Raw genomic sequence first — 14,382 nt, forward strand, 5'->3', positions numbered from 1 at the left:
AAAATACGAAAAAATTCCTGCTCAGCTATTGACAACCGATTCCCCATGGTGAAACTCACTGAGTTTTCCAGCTGTCCTTCTTGGTATGAACTTTTCCCCGGGTCCTGGGTTGGAACAAAGTGTCAGCTTGGCTGATCGGCAGAGTCCTCTGAGGCTGCGGTGCTGCGTGCTCCAGTCCCGTCTGGATTATAGCCTCCTCTTCACCGGTATGAGGCTTTGATTTGAGATTCCCTCTCAGTCTCAAATCTCTTCTTCTGAGTTTTCTTTTTTAACGCGACAAAAAACTCAGGTGCAGGCCTGCTTCCCCAAAAACGCAAATACCAATGAAAAATGTCCTATTTTGATTGAGGTAATCAAAAAATCCCTAGACCATCTTCCTCAATATGAGAAATTCTGTCCAGGGCGCCACGTATTAGGTTCTGTTTTGTCGGGCCAGGGTTTTATGAGCCCTCAAAAGGGAACCTAATACACCCAAGGATAGCTTAGCTATTACCTTTGGAGGCGAAGAATGAGCAGGATGGCTTCTGCTGCAGTGTTTGAAACAAAAAGGTTTAATAAAAGGCAAAATAATAAACAGAAAATCCGAGCCAGGTACAGAGGTCTGTTCCTTCTAGAAAACACATTCACAAAAGCCTTGTGGTCCTTTTGTTCTCTCCTTTTCTACCTTATGGCCCAGGCGGGACTTTTTGGCTTCTATCAAATTAGGTGACCCCAAGGTTTTAGTGAAGTCTCTGGGGTCCTATAAGGTAGCTTTTCACCTGATTGTTGGGAGAAACTTCTGGGCTTCTTTCCTTTTTTGGGGGACAAAGGCTAGTTTGCCACTCTGTCATTAGGGGGCATTCTCCTACACTCCTACAGGACCTCACTTCTCTTGGGTCGCGTTAGGAGATTAAAGCTGGTAGCCACAAGCTTGTGCTTTGGGGGATGTGTAGAAAGCTGTCCAGAAAAGTCAGTGAGGGCCGTTTGAAGAACTTCAGATGGCGGCAACAGACACTGTAAATAGACAATAGTAATATGCAAACAGATCAAACAAAAATCCACACCTGCAAGTGTGATAAGTCTCTGTCTAGCTTTTACAATAAGCAAAGCAAACATCTCATGTTGTGTGCTTACAGTTTTAGACATTTGGTCTGTCAGTGTGAGAAATGATGCTCACATTTAAAATTTCAAAGGCTTAATAAACCTGAACAAAAAATAAAACAAAGTACTCAATAAGGAGAAATTACAGCACTGTGAGTCTCCATGACTAGCAGCCACGTGCTTGTTTACAAAATGGATGCTCTGCCTATTATACCCTTAGCCCTTCCTAAAGTTTTGTCAGTCAGCTCCTTCTCGGCCATTCGTTGGTGGAGATCACTTTTTTACATCTTGATTGGAGGTCAGGTGTTGTCATGTCGTGCCTCCTAGTAATAAGTTGGCCTTCCCCAAATGCTTTGACTACCAAGGCTATTACAAGGGAGAGGGGAAAGAAGACTATGGGAGGATATATTACAATAACATTACTATCTATCTACAAAACTTAACATATACATAATATTTATCTCTTAATTATGAGAGCCAACTATCACATTATTCATCTATAACAAACCACCCTTTTCATTCTTCATAAGTAATTTGGCTCAAACAATTAACTCTTATTTTTGATTTTGATAATTTACTCTTCTCAAAAAATTTTGTTACTGAGTCATATTTGCATCTGTTGATGGGGGCGAGGACAGTGGGAACAGAAGGAAAAAATCTCAGGTTTTCTTTAGACACACTTATTTGGAATGGACAAAATGGGATCACAGAGGTCTGGCACAGCTTTTTTTTTTTTTTTTTTTTTACTCTTATCTACTGTTCCTATGGGGTTGCTACTCATAGCAGGTGTATCTTAGTGGCAAGTTCAGAGGCCAACTTGGTCTTGCCCTCTAGTCCCTGTTGTATTAAAAGACGACTGAGGAAGGATAGAGGTCCGGTATGGCTCCCTTGTCCCCGCCTTACCATGCCTACTGCCTATTGGATTGCTGCCCACAGCAGGGCTATAATCTTTTTGGTGGCGAACACATGGGCCAACCCAGTCTTGCCCTTTATTTCTTGTTTTACTTTATTTTTTGGTTTTTAAGGAAACCTCCCCAATACCTCTTACAGTTCCCTGTGTACTTCCCCTCAACAGATGATTGTTATTCTCATCTATTAAAACAGAACAATTACATCAATAAATAATACAGTTCAAACTCTCTACCTAAAGTATTAGTTAAAACAATCCTCAAGCTGGCTGGTAGAAGCTGGACTCTACTTTTTGGACATCTTCGAGCTTCTTTGGTTATCTCTCACCTGGTCTGGAGACTATAGTCTATTCTTTGGGTTCTTTTACTGGGCCTTTAATTCTGTTGATATGAGTCCACTCTTGCTCTGCGGTTCACACAGCCAATTCAGTGATTAGCAGTACCTGAAAGGGACCTCCTCACTGAGGGGTTAAACTGAAGACAATGCACATAGCACTGCCTCTTATGTTTCATTATTTGAAAGGGTAATTGAGTTTTAAAGTAGTTACTACTGCTGACACAAGAGAACTGCGTGGCCTAGGAAGCATTACAATCACAGAGAGGTTTAGCCCTTGGCCTGGCATCCTGTTTTGATGGAAGCAGTTTTTAGGGAATATGGGTTACTCTTGTTTATAGGGATTTAATGGAAACTTAAACACTATTAAATTTGATTGAAATCACTGTACACAACTTTACATAAATCTTTTGGCAAACTTATACATAGAGGCAAATTCTTCTCCCTATAGAACAGTGTACACAGAGAGCCAGGGGCCACTCTAGCCAGCAGAGATAGGTAGTGACACACACATATATAATATATACACACATCTGTTTTTCTAGGTGGGACAACAGCCGGATGCACAGAGTCATGTATCCAGAGACATGTCCCTGGGTATGCCCAGCCTGTGTGTGCACACAGGGACATGTGCAGAGCTAGTGCACATACACACAGGTACTTGCTCACTTGCACAGAGCTCCTGCGCTCAACGGTACTTGCTAGCAGTACACACTTGTGTACACCTAACTTATCACACCAGCACACGTGCTACACAGACATTAACACATGCATGTCTCACACAGACCCATGCTCACACTTGTAAACAGCAGTGTACACATCATGTGTACACGTCAGCACATCTATGTGGACAGCGCTGTGCACACCAGCACACATGTACACTGTGCAAAGAGCAGAACGTGTACACTCACATCTGGGCACACTAGAAAACATATGTGCACACAGACCTGTGCACACCGGCACACACGTGCACAGCACTCTCTTAAAGCTCTCCTGGCCCCAACGCCCCTGTGGGTCTCTCCTCATAGGATCATGACACAGTGGGGATGGAGACATTCTGGCACAATTTAAAGAGCACCCTCTGTGCCTTTGGGGTGGGAACAGACAGGCCTATCTTAAAGGATAGGTCAAAGAGAGACTACACTGGATTCTTGCTTCTTGCCTTTCACTGTACAAGGGCAAAACTGAGCACTTTTTGCTGTCCTGTTTTCCCAGGAGCTTGACTAGCACAAAGGAGAGGATTAGAAGGATTTATTGAAGATGGTTGCTAGTGCATAGCACACGTGGCATTTTTCACCCCTTACATTATCATGGGATGTTGGGGTAGGAACTAACAACAGCCTTACCCCACTGCCTTAGAAGCTCGTGTTACTTTTTAACTGAGATGGGGTACTTGTGGCCTTTATTACTGTGGAGGATAGCTTACAGTCCCCTGGGGATAAGGTAAGGAAAGCTCCAGGCCTCTCTGCAGGGGTGACAGTGACTTTTAAACAATTTTTTTTACTCAAAGACAGAAAGTATCTATGTTATGCATGGAAATTTGAGTGGAAAACAACTGTAATTTCTAATAAATAATTATTATCAGTGTAAGGTCTCCTGTTTTCCAAAGAAGTTTTGGTTCAGTGAGACAGAAAATCATTTCCTGATGTACAACTGTCAGTGGTGACTTAATGTGCACTTTTACAAGGTATATATTTAGTTTTCTACAGCAGTGCTAGATATTCTATAAGCATTTGAATCCTTGCAGTGTAACAAAGCTTGTGAGACTCAGCTATCAGAGGGCAGCCACAGGCAGGAACGCAGCTATACCTTGTTAGCAGGAGTTTAAATTAGAAAGATAAAGGCAATTCACTTTTTAGGCTGATAACGTCACATTTCATGGTCACCTTGGTTTTCTGCTGGGTAAACATGCTGACAGGAGCCACTGCCAGTGCCATGGGAGGAGCTGGGAACTCCTGGCCAAGAGTGGATGTGCTGTTTCTGATACTGCCAAACTATTACATGGCTCACTTGGAGTCAGAAAACCTCTGTTAGAAACTTTGTTATAAAAATAACTGCAGTCATTTTTAGGGATCTTACCAAAATTTCTGAGTTAGCTCCCTGGCCTCACTACATGCATTTATTTTAAAATTAAACTCTTAGGTAGAAGGATATTGATTTGCGGAAAAAACCTCTACAACTTGTAAAAGTTGTAAAGCTGGTATGATTTATTCTAGTGTTGGGCACATGTGGGAATAGCTCTCTTTAAAGGACATGCACACCTCCAAAAATTCTTGAGTCTTTTTATTTTTTAACTTGTATATATATAAAAGACATATGCATATGTATTAAACTGTTTTATTAATTTTTATGAGCTTGTGCAGATCTTCACTTAGGTAACTTAGATTTAGTTTTTCTGTCTGCTTTAGTCTTGGTTGGATTTATTTTTATTTTTCTTTCGGTTGGATGTTTGCATTTTTTTAAGTAGTTTTGAATTTATTTTGTTCTTTGTGTAGGCTTTTTTTGTAAGTACACAAGTTAACAGACTGAACAAGTAGATTTTAGTTAAATCTAAAATTGGTTTCTACTCTGAGTGAAATTTCTAACCTCTTGTCTTAGTCTCTCTTTTTTTAGACAATGAGTAAATTTTTTTACTTAGTATAAATTTTTATGATAACAGATGTCTTTTAATGTTTTGCTATGCATATTTGATAAGGAGGTCAACACTGTTACTGTAGTATTTTCTAATTCTAAATTAGCACTATAAAAGATAACTAAACTTACTTTAATTAATATTAATAAAACTGTAATGGGGTGGTACAACATATTGAAAACCTTAGTTGTAGTTGGTGACTATTTAAAGATTACATCTTACTAGGGATTATTTGCATCTTGTTTTATTTTTTGCAGAATTCTGTTTATTTATTTTGTATTATGATGGACTGTAATTAGAGTTTTTTCTTTGTTTTTTTTTATCTTTTAAAAAATTAATTAGGTTTTGGTGTCTAATTGTTTTACTAATGTAAGATTTATTCTAATAGAAGTAGGTGATAGCTTGTGATATATTGTGTAATTGTTTTTGATTAGTTGGTAGGATGTTACTGGTGCTAAATACAAAAAATTACACTTGATAATTTTAACAAAATTATAAATATAAAAATTAGAATTATTTTTTGATCTCTTGAAGTGGCTATAGTCCCCATTTTTGTCACTTTTGCTTCTTATATACTTCTATGTATTACTACAGTTGATAGGTTTAAATGTTTTACATTTACATTAAAATGCATTCTAGTGCAAGATTTGAGGGCTGTCAATAAGCTAACAGAAGATTTATACCCTGTAGTAGTAAATCCATATACTTTACTAACTTGCTTAACACCTGAGCTAACCTGGTTTACTGTTTTAGATCTGAAAGACACCTTCTTCTGCCTCCCTATCCACGAAGCCAACCAGAAAATTTCTGCATTCAAATGAGAAAGCCCTAAAAGTAGGCACAAAACCCAGTTCACATAGATAGTGTTGCCTCAATACTTTAAAAACTCTCCCACTCTGTTTAGAAAACAACTTACAAAAGACCTAGAGTCCTGAGAAGCTACAGAAGAAGGAAAGCTATTACAATACATAAATGATCTTCTAGTAGCCACTCAGAAGACAGAGGCATGTGTAGCCTAGGCAGTAAGCATTTTAAACTTCCTAGGACTCAAAGTGTATAAAGTATCAAGAAAAAAGCACAAGTAGTGAAACAAAAGGTAATCTACCTAGGGTATGAAGTTAGTGCTAGACAAGAGACTTTAGGGCAGGCTCGCAATAAAGCAATATACCAAACCCCAAAACCCCATACAATAAAATAACTCCACAACTTCTTGGGCATAGTAGAGTGGTGCCAACTGTAGGTCTATAACTACAAGCTACTCGTAAGACCCCTATATACTCTTATTACCAATAGAAATAGAGATCTCCAGTAAACAAAAGAAGGCAAATGAGCCTTTCACCAGTTAAAAAGTACCCTCATGTCACCTCCAGCCTTAGGACTTCCAGATGTAAGCAAACCATTCTTTCTATTTTCCCATGAAAAGCAGGGGATTGCCTTAGGAATATTAGCCCAAGACTTGAGTCCATATCAGAGGGCAGTTGCTTACTTTTCTAAGCAACTAGATACAATGGCCAAAGGATAACCAGGCTACCTCAGAGCTGTAGCAGCAGTTGTGCTGAATATCCAAAAAGCACGCAAGTTTACCCTGGGACAGAAAATGACTGTACTAGTATCCCACACAGTGTCTGCAGTACTGGAAGTAAAGGGTGGCCACTGGCTTTCACCACAGAGGTTCCTGAAATACCAGGCCATCATGGTAGAACAAGATGATATAGACATAATAGTAACTAATATTGTCAAACCAGATTATTTTCTCAGTAAAAATCCAAGAGGAGCAGTACACCACAACTACCTAGAGATTATTAAAGCGACTTAGTCCAGCCACCCAGACTTAAAAGACACTCCTTTAGACAATACAGAGATCTAGCTCACTAATGAGAGTAGCTACGTTACCAATAGAGAACAACGCACTAAATATATGGTCACTACCTACAGAAAAGTAATAGAATCTATACCCTTACCAACAAGTACCTCTGCACAGAAGGCCGAGATAATTGCTCTGACCAGTGCTTTGAAAATAGAAAAAAAAAAAAAAGAGAATAAACATCTATACAACTCGAGGTATACATTTAGAGTCATACACACACAGAGCCATCTGGAGGGAGAAGGGGCTGTTGACCTCACAAGAAAAAAAACATCAAACATGCACAAGAAATAATCCGGCTGTTAAAAGCAGTTCAACTGCTTGAAAAATTAACAATTATACATATTAAGGCACACCAAAAAGTGAGCTCAGAATTAAAAAATAAAAAAGAGCTAGTAGATAGAGAGGCAAAAGAAGCAGCAAAAAGTGAGATTGCCATTAAAGAAGGTCTAATTCCAGATGGTCAGATTTCCCTTAAAAGTAAGCCAAAATATAATAAAAAAGATTGAAAACTAATGGAAGATCAAAAAAGACATATAACCAAAAAGACTAAGCTACTATTAAAGAGAAGCTAGTAATCCCTTCCCATTTGTTGTAGTCACTAATAAAAGAACGCCAGAAAACACACTGAAAAATTGACTCCCTAAACACCTATTTAATTAAAGAAATCATTACCAAAAATTTATATGCCACTATTACTCAAGTAACCCAACAGTATAATCTTTACCTCCAAACTAACCCCAAAATACTCCCAAACCAAAACTTAGTCAAATTAAGAAGAGTCATAGACCTAGACAACAGCAACAAATTAACTTTTCAGAACTCCTAAGAAAAGGGGGATATCAGTATATACTAGTATTAACAGATACGTTTTCAAAGTAGCCAGAAACATTCCCCACCAAGATTGTCAAGACTCGAGATGTGACCAGGGTCTTATTGCAAGAAATAATTCCACACTTCAGAGTCCCAGCCACGATGTCCTCAGATAAAAAAAAAAATCACATTTCATTTCCAAAATAGTGCAACAAATTGGCAACCATCTAAGCATAAATTAAAAACTTCATACTCCATACCACCCCCAATTGAGTAATCAAGTAAAAAAATGAACCATTTAATTAAACAACAAATTGTAAGACTAGAGCAAGAAGTTAATTTACCCTAGCCCCAAGCTCTTCCACTATTACAAATTCAAACTAAAACTAAAACCAAAAAGAATTGAACCCCCTTAAAATACTTTATAAAAAACTATATAAAATACAAAAAGAGATATCCACCCACATCAGAGACATGACATTAACCACATACATAGTAGCTTTAAGTAAACAACTCATAAATTAAAAAACGCGTAACTAAAACTCAGAACAGAAAGTTGAATAGACCAATACATAACATACAGCCTAGAAATTATGTGTATGTTAAGTCTCTTACAGAAAAGACTTTAAAAGCACAGTAAGAAGAGTCATTCCAAGTGCTTCTCACCACTTTCACCACAATTAAAATCAAAGAACAGAATACCTAGATCCACCACTCTCAAGTGAAAAAGGCCCCAGAAGCCCCTTAAAAAATAACACCAAGAAACAATAAACTGAAACTAAAACTTATTCAGACAAAATAAGTATATTGCGACCAGAAGTAGTTAGCAATTCATTTTACAGAATTATTCTGTGTGTAATTACAATTAAAGTCTTAAGATTAAAGAATACCTCTATCCAAAACAATACTGAATAACCTTAGTCCCAAACTTTTATTCAGTACACTAGATCCATGAAAAAACATTCTAATGTAAAAAAGACTGGTTGTGTTTTATTTCTTGAAGTTTGATTACTATGGAGGGGTATTTTTTGCCTTTCTTGGTACATCAGAGGCCTATACTTTGGGAGACCCTTCACTTAATATCTCTTCACTAATTTCTTCATTAGGTTTAATGCTCATTAATATTAAACTTAACACTTCTATGTACTTTTGATTATTTACTTCTAGAGTAACATCTCTATTTTGAAATGTAATGGTCACTTGTAACTGTTCTAATAGGTCTCTCTTTAAAAGTGCCTTTGGAAAAATTGGTATATACAGAAACTTGTGAATACCTTATTGTTTTCTAAGCTTATACTTTAAAGGTTTGCAAAAAGATGCTTTCTCAGACTGGCTAGTTGCCTCCCGTACTACAACATAATCATTCTTCACAGGTACTAAAGCTTGGTTTAAAACTAAATATGTGGCTCCTGTATTACCTAAAACATTTATTTTCTTCCCCTCTTTCTCCAGCTTCATTGTTATAACTAGTGGATCTGCTGGGGTGGAATCTCCTGATCTTCTTTAGTAGTCTTTCATATGTGCAATTACTTGTCGGTCACCTCGTCTCCGCTCTGAGCATTGGTTTTTCTAGTGACCAGTTCTTTTACAAATTGCACACTGGTCTCTGCCTAACTGAGGTGGACCTTGTCTGGGTGAGCCCTGTTTGCATTTCTCTTGTCTTCCCTCCTGTACCACTGTTACTAGTTTTTTCATTCCTTGTTTATATCTTTCTTCCCAGTTACTAAATACTCTCTATGCTTCCTCTAGTAAGACTTCAAGCTTTCTCCCTTCTGGCCCTTGGATTTTCTGAAGTTTACACCTAATATCTCTAGCAGACTGTCCAAAAAATTAATTAACTAAGTGATTTACCCCCATCTCAGACCCTGGGTCTAATGATGTATGGTGACGTATGGTATCCCTCAAACTCTCTAGAAACTCAGACGGAGTCTCAGAAGGCCTCTGCTTAATAGAATATAAGGCAGACTAATTTATGGTCTTCTGAATAGCTCTTTCTACTCCTGTTGTTATCTACTCTTGATAATCTGTTAGCTTCTTTAATTCTGTTGATCTATTTGGATTCTATTTTGGGTCTTGGAGGGGAAAAAATTCTTTTACATTTTGCCCCTTCACTCTTGCAGTGATTTTCTGCCAGAGTCCCTGCTGTCTTTAAGATTAACTGCTTTTCTGTTTCAGTGAAAGCATTTAGTAGTAACTGGATGTCCCCCCAATCTGGGCTGTGTTGTTTGATAACATATCATAGATGTTTGGTAGTAAGTATTGGATCAATGCAATAAATTTTAGTAATCATTTTCCATTATTTTAAATCAAGAGTGGAAAATGGTACTTTAATCATTAATTTTCTTCTTTTCAGTCCCACTGTCCCTCGCAGAGGGGCTTGCAACACTGCTTGTCTCTTGGTTCTGGATGAAATTGAACTGCTAGGAGGGGGATGGGTTCAAGTGGATGTGCTTTCTGAGCCTGCGTCCCCGTCTTTTAGGAAAGTCCTCCTCTCTTTTGGGAAAGTCCTCCTCATCTTCATCTTCATCTTCATCCTCCCATGCGCTAGGAGGAACTTTCAACAAATCTAATGTATCTTGTTCTTGAGCCACAGCATGATAAATTTTGTCTGATTTTGTACATCACTGTCTTATATTGTATGTTGAACAACATTGCTTAATTCGTCCTCTCTTTGCTTTGTTTTCTTTTTCAAGAGCTAACACCATTGGGTTAGAGGGAGCCCTGAGCCCACAGTCCCTCTGCTATTCCAGGTGATTTCGTAAGGTGAAAAAAAATCAGCATACATGACCTCATCCCACTTCCTGTCTCACTTTAAAAACAGCATTAACTGTAATGAGGTGTTATAATCTAAAGTTCTAGCAGGTGGCTACTTTGTTCCATTCTCTAACCTGTATAATGGCCACCACCGTGTGGAATGCTGAATTGTCTTTTTTATTCTCAGAGCCCCCCCTGCTGGTGACTTCTTTCTAGTGGGCCAAAATACACCCCAAGAGGCTAGCTCCGGGAACTTCTTTCCTCTGGTTAGTTACCATTATCTCCTTCTCTTTGTCTTATCTTGCTTCCACCTAAACTTCTCTTCACAAAGCCTCACAGTCTTTTCCCAATCTTCCTCCCACATGCAACCCCAGGTTACGGGTGCTAGATTTGATTTTCTACTCACAAACTTTAAAATCTGAGGTTCAAAGTCGGCTTGATTAGGAAACCTCTGTCTACACTCAGGGCGGATGCCGTGCTGCCTACTAGAAAAGCAATACCAATGCCTCTCACAAACTCTGCACTGCTATAGTGCCCATACACAGTGCCAGCCTCTCGATGTGCTAAAGGCTCTTGAGAATTGCTCGCAGAGGCAGGCAATTTTGTTTATCTCTTTGGGGATTGCTAAATCCACTACGGCGGGTTGTTCTTAGTCTAGACTTAATATATTATTAGCCAAAGTCCAATAAAGCTCCTCTAAATAAACTCGTTAATCTCCCCTATCTATCCAGTGATTCACAGTATTTACAAACTCCCAGGGATCAAGCCCAAACTACTGGGGCAGAGTAACTCTCTCAGTTCCTCTAGCCACAACTGAAAGTACAAATTACCACATCTAAACACAATACATGTCCTCACTTACACTTCCCCACTTCTCCCCAGCCACCTCCCTGCAGGGCGCAATCTGCCCCCACAACTGCCCCAGCCAACACATCCCATCCACCTCCCTGGGGCCTGCTTGGCTGCCTCAGACACAGGTAGAACTTTCCCCCTGCTCTGCCATGGGTACACTCACTCGCTCACTCCTCCTTTCATGTAACCGAGCCCACTAAGCTACTCACTCACACAATCACAAACATACTAACAATGTCCGGACACCACAAGCACACAATAGCAGTAGGTGGAATAGTAGCAATAAGATCCAGATTCATTCGACCCACCCCCAGAGCCGCTAGTGATCTCACAATCGACAGTGAACCCCTCCCCGGTTGCCCTATCGACCAGGGGACCCCTCCGCCACTGGCTGCACTTGGCCCATGGCTGCCAGCAAAACCTCAAACTTTTACTCACACAGGGACGACGCCATGCACTCAGATGTCTCTGGGTCAGCAGATCAGCAGTCCTATTCCTTCCCCCCCCCAGGGCCCTTCTAAGGATACATACCATTTGATCCACACACCAGAAGGTCGCTGTCTGTCTCCACAGGGGGCAAGCTGAGACATGGAGCTCCTCCAGGGAAGATCCCGGGGTGCGCCTAAGAGGTCCATGCCCCCCTGCTCCTGCGGGGACAGAGACCCTCCTGGCTGCCTTGCCACAAATTATTTGGAGAAAAAACAACTCCACAACTTGTAAAAGTTGTAAAGCCGGTATGATTTATTCTAGCGTTGGGTGCATGTGGGAATAGCTCCCCCTAAAGGACATGCGCACTCCCAAAAATTCCCGAGTCTACTTTATCCCTTAACTTGTTGCATATGCATGAAAGACATATGCATATGTATCAAACTGCCTTATTAATTTTTATGAGCCTGCGCAATTCTTCAGGCACTGTCATGGGTTGACCCTGGCACAGTGCCAGTGCCCCCATGAAAGGTGTATTTCCAAAATGGTTACTGTGAGATGTGACCCAGAAAACAGAACAAAGCAGGCTCCCACTTGGGGATGGAGGGAAAAACACAACACTTTAATAATCTACAACACAGAAACATAAGGGAAAAAAAAAAAAAACACACACACACAACAATCCACAATGGAACACTCCCAAAACACTCCTCCTCCGCCCAGTCCTCTAACATTCAAATCCCCTCTAACACATCAATTCTCAGTCCAATACCCTCCTTCATACAAGCTCCCCCCAGTTCATCAGGAGAGAGGAGTTTCCCTCTTGCACCATGGGCCTCCCCCGGAAACACAGTGGAACCTCCCGTGCTTCTGTGTCACACGCAGCAGCCGCCCGAAGAAAATCTGCCGTGGTGACCATCTTCCTTCCATGTCCAATGCTCTCACCACTGTCCATGGATCCAAACTGCTCCTTAGGTCCTTTTAAGAATGCTTTATTGCCCAGTTCGAAGAAGTGGCCTTCTCTCACCATTTGGGATGCCTGTCCCCCCCATATTTTTACTCCCCTGGGGCCTGGGTCTTAGGAACAGAGATCCTTCACTGAAGGCAGAGGGCTCCACCACACCCTCCCCCTCAGTCTCTGTTCCCTCTAACTCTCTTCGCGGCCTTATAATTCTTGGCTTCTGGCCAACCGTCTCCCCCAAGGTGCAGTCTCTGCATTATCAGAAGAAATTGGTTTCGCCCGTGGCTATGTAAGAGAAAAGTCCAGCCAAAGCCACTCCAATCATCTCCTCCATCTAGGGCACTCTCATCTGCTGGCATTTCTTCACTCACTCAAGCCTTCTTCTCATCTGCCCATCCTCCGTCCCCTCTAAACTCTCAGCTGGGGAGGATCAGTGTTTCTTACAGCTTCCATTGTTTCAGTACCAAAAGAGTTAAAAGCTCAGCCCAGTCTGCCAGCAGCTGGGCACCTTGCCCCCCCCCCCCACCCTTCTCCTCCTGGCCGTGGTGCCAGCACGAGATATCAAATTTCAAGCCAGCACAGTCTCTATCATTCTCTCCCGGGGGGGGGGGGGGGGGGGGGCTGCCCAAACCATCCCAGTTGTCCTCCACCCCCTGCCTCTTGCAGGGGCTCTGGCCTTCCTTCCCTCAGGCCGCATGGCTTCCCCCTCCCCCACCCAGACGCAGCTGGGCAGGGGAGAGGTTCAAACTCCACTCACCGCTGCCAGATTCAAAAGAGGAAGTCTCTCTGGGAATGCTCTGCTTTTAACCCCTGTGTGTTCTCAGAGGGGTATCCAAATCCTCAGTGGCCCCTACAGGTGCCAATTTCAAATCTGGCCACTGATTGGTTTGACCACAACTTTTCCAGAAATTCACTTCTGGGTCAAACCAAGACAGGCATGTAACTCAGATTCAGTTTTTCCATCTGCTTCAGCCTCAAGGTTGGTGGGGCCCCTTCTTATGTCTCTTTGGCTTGGATGCTTGCATTATTTTCTAAGTAGCCTTGAGTCTCCTTTGTTCTCTCTGCAGGCCTTTTTGTGAGCACACAAGTTAACAGACTAAACAGACAGACTTCAGCTAAATCCAAAATTGGTTTCTACCCCGAGTTAAATTTCTAACCTCCTGTCTCATATATTTCGAAGTAAAAAGGATTTCTGAAGCAGTACTAACCTGCACCACTTGGGGATGCTTTCAGGCCATCTATCAAAAATGAAAAGTAACTTCTGGACCTTGACAGAGCCAAGTGTTCTGTTGGCATGAGAAATCAGGAATAGTGAAGTTGATTCTAGCTTTGCTATTTGCTGTTCCTCCCCATTAGACAGGAGAAGATCAAGTACATTCAGCCTTTGCTTCCATAGGGCATGAAATCTCTGAAGAGATAAAGCCACTTTAGAGCCTTCAGATCCTACCTGATAGAAGCAAATGCTAAAAACTTCACCATGGTCTTAGCCACTGCTTTCAATCTACTAAAATGCGGAACTCTTTTTGTGGGTGCTCAATACCATTTCTAACAAAGCCCACTTGATGTTGAAAATTGCATTCACATTCAGGAGGCAGAAAAAAATTAAGGAATTATAAAAGACTACATGCAAGTTTCTAGACATCTGAGGTAAAATTAGGGTTCCATAAAAGTAAAATTTCTCTTTGTTTTCAACAGAGGCAGATTTTCATCTTTTATGCCCAGATTTTCTCTGACATGCAAAAGAACATAAAATATAGA

The 14,382-nt window shown here is 40.8% G+C and overlaps 1 protein-coding gene and 1 long non-coding RNA gene across 3 annotated transcripts in view; one reads left to right on the plus strand and one right to left on the minus strand.

The window, feature by feature from the left end:
- The window catches only part of LOC135289126 (microtubule-associated protein 1B-like), a 165,826-nt gene that overhangs the window by 99,603 nt on the left and 51,841 nt on the right, over positions 1–14,382 (plus strand). The gene's annotated exons all lie outside the window — the stretch shown is intronic.
- LOC135289099 (uncharacterized) lies at positions 938–13,234 on the minus strand. The gene is made up of 2 exons (XR_010351897.1): positions 11,769–13,234; positions 938–993 (listed from the first exon to the last, which is right to left on the minus strand). It is a non-coding gene; the product is annotated as an uncharacterized LOC135289099 (long non-coding RNA).

The sequence above is a fragment of the Passer domesticus genome, chromosome W (assembly GCF_036417665.1).
Source record: "Passer domesticus isolate bPasDom1 chromosome W, bPasDom1.hap1, whole genome shotgun sequence".
Classification (NCBI taxonomy): Eukaryota; Metazoa; Chordata; class Aves; order Passeriformes; family Passeridae; genus Passer; species Passer domesticus.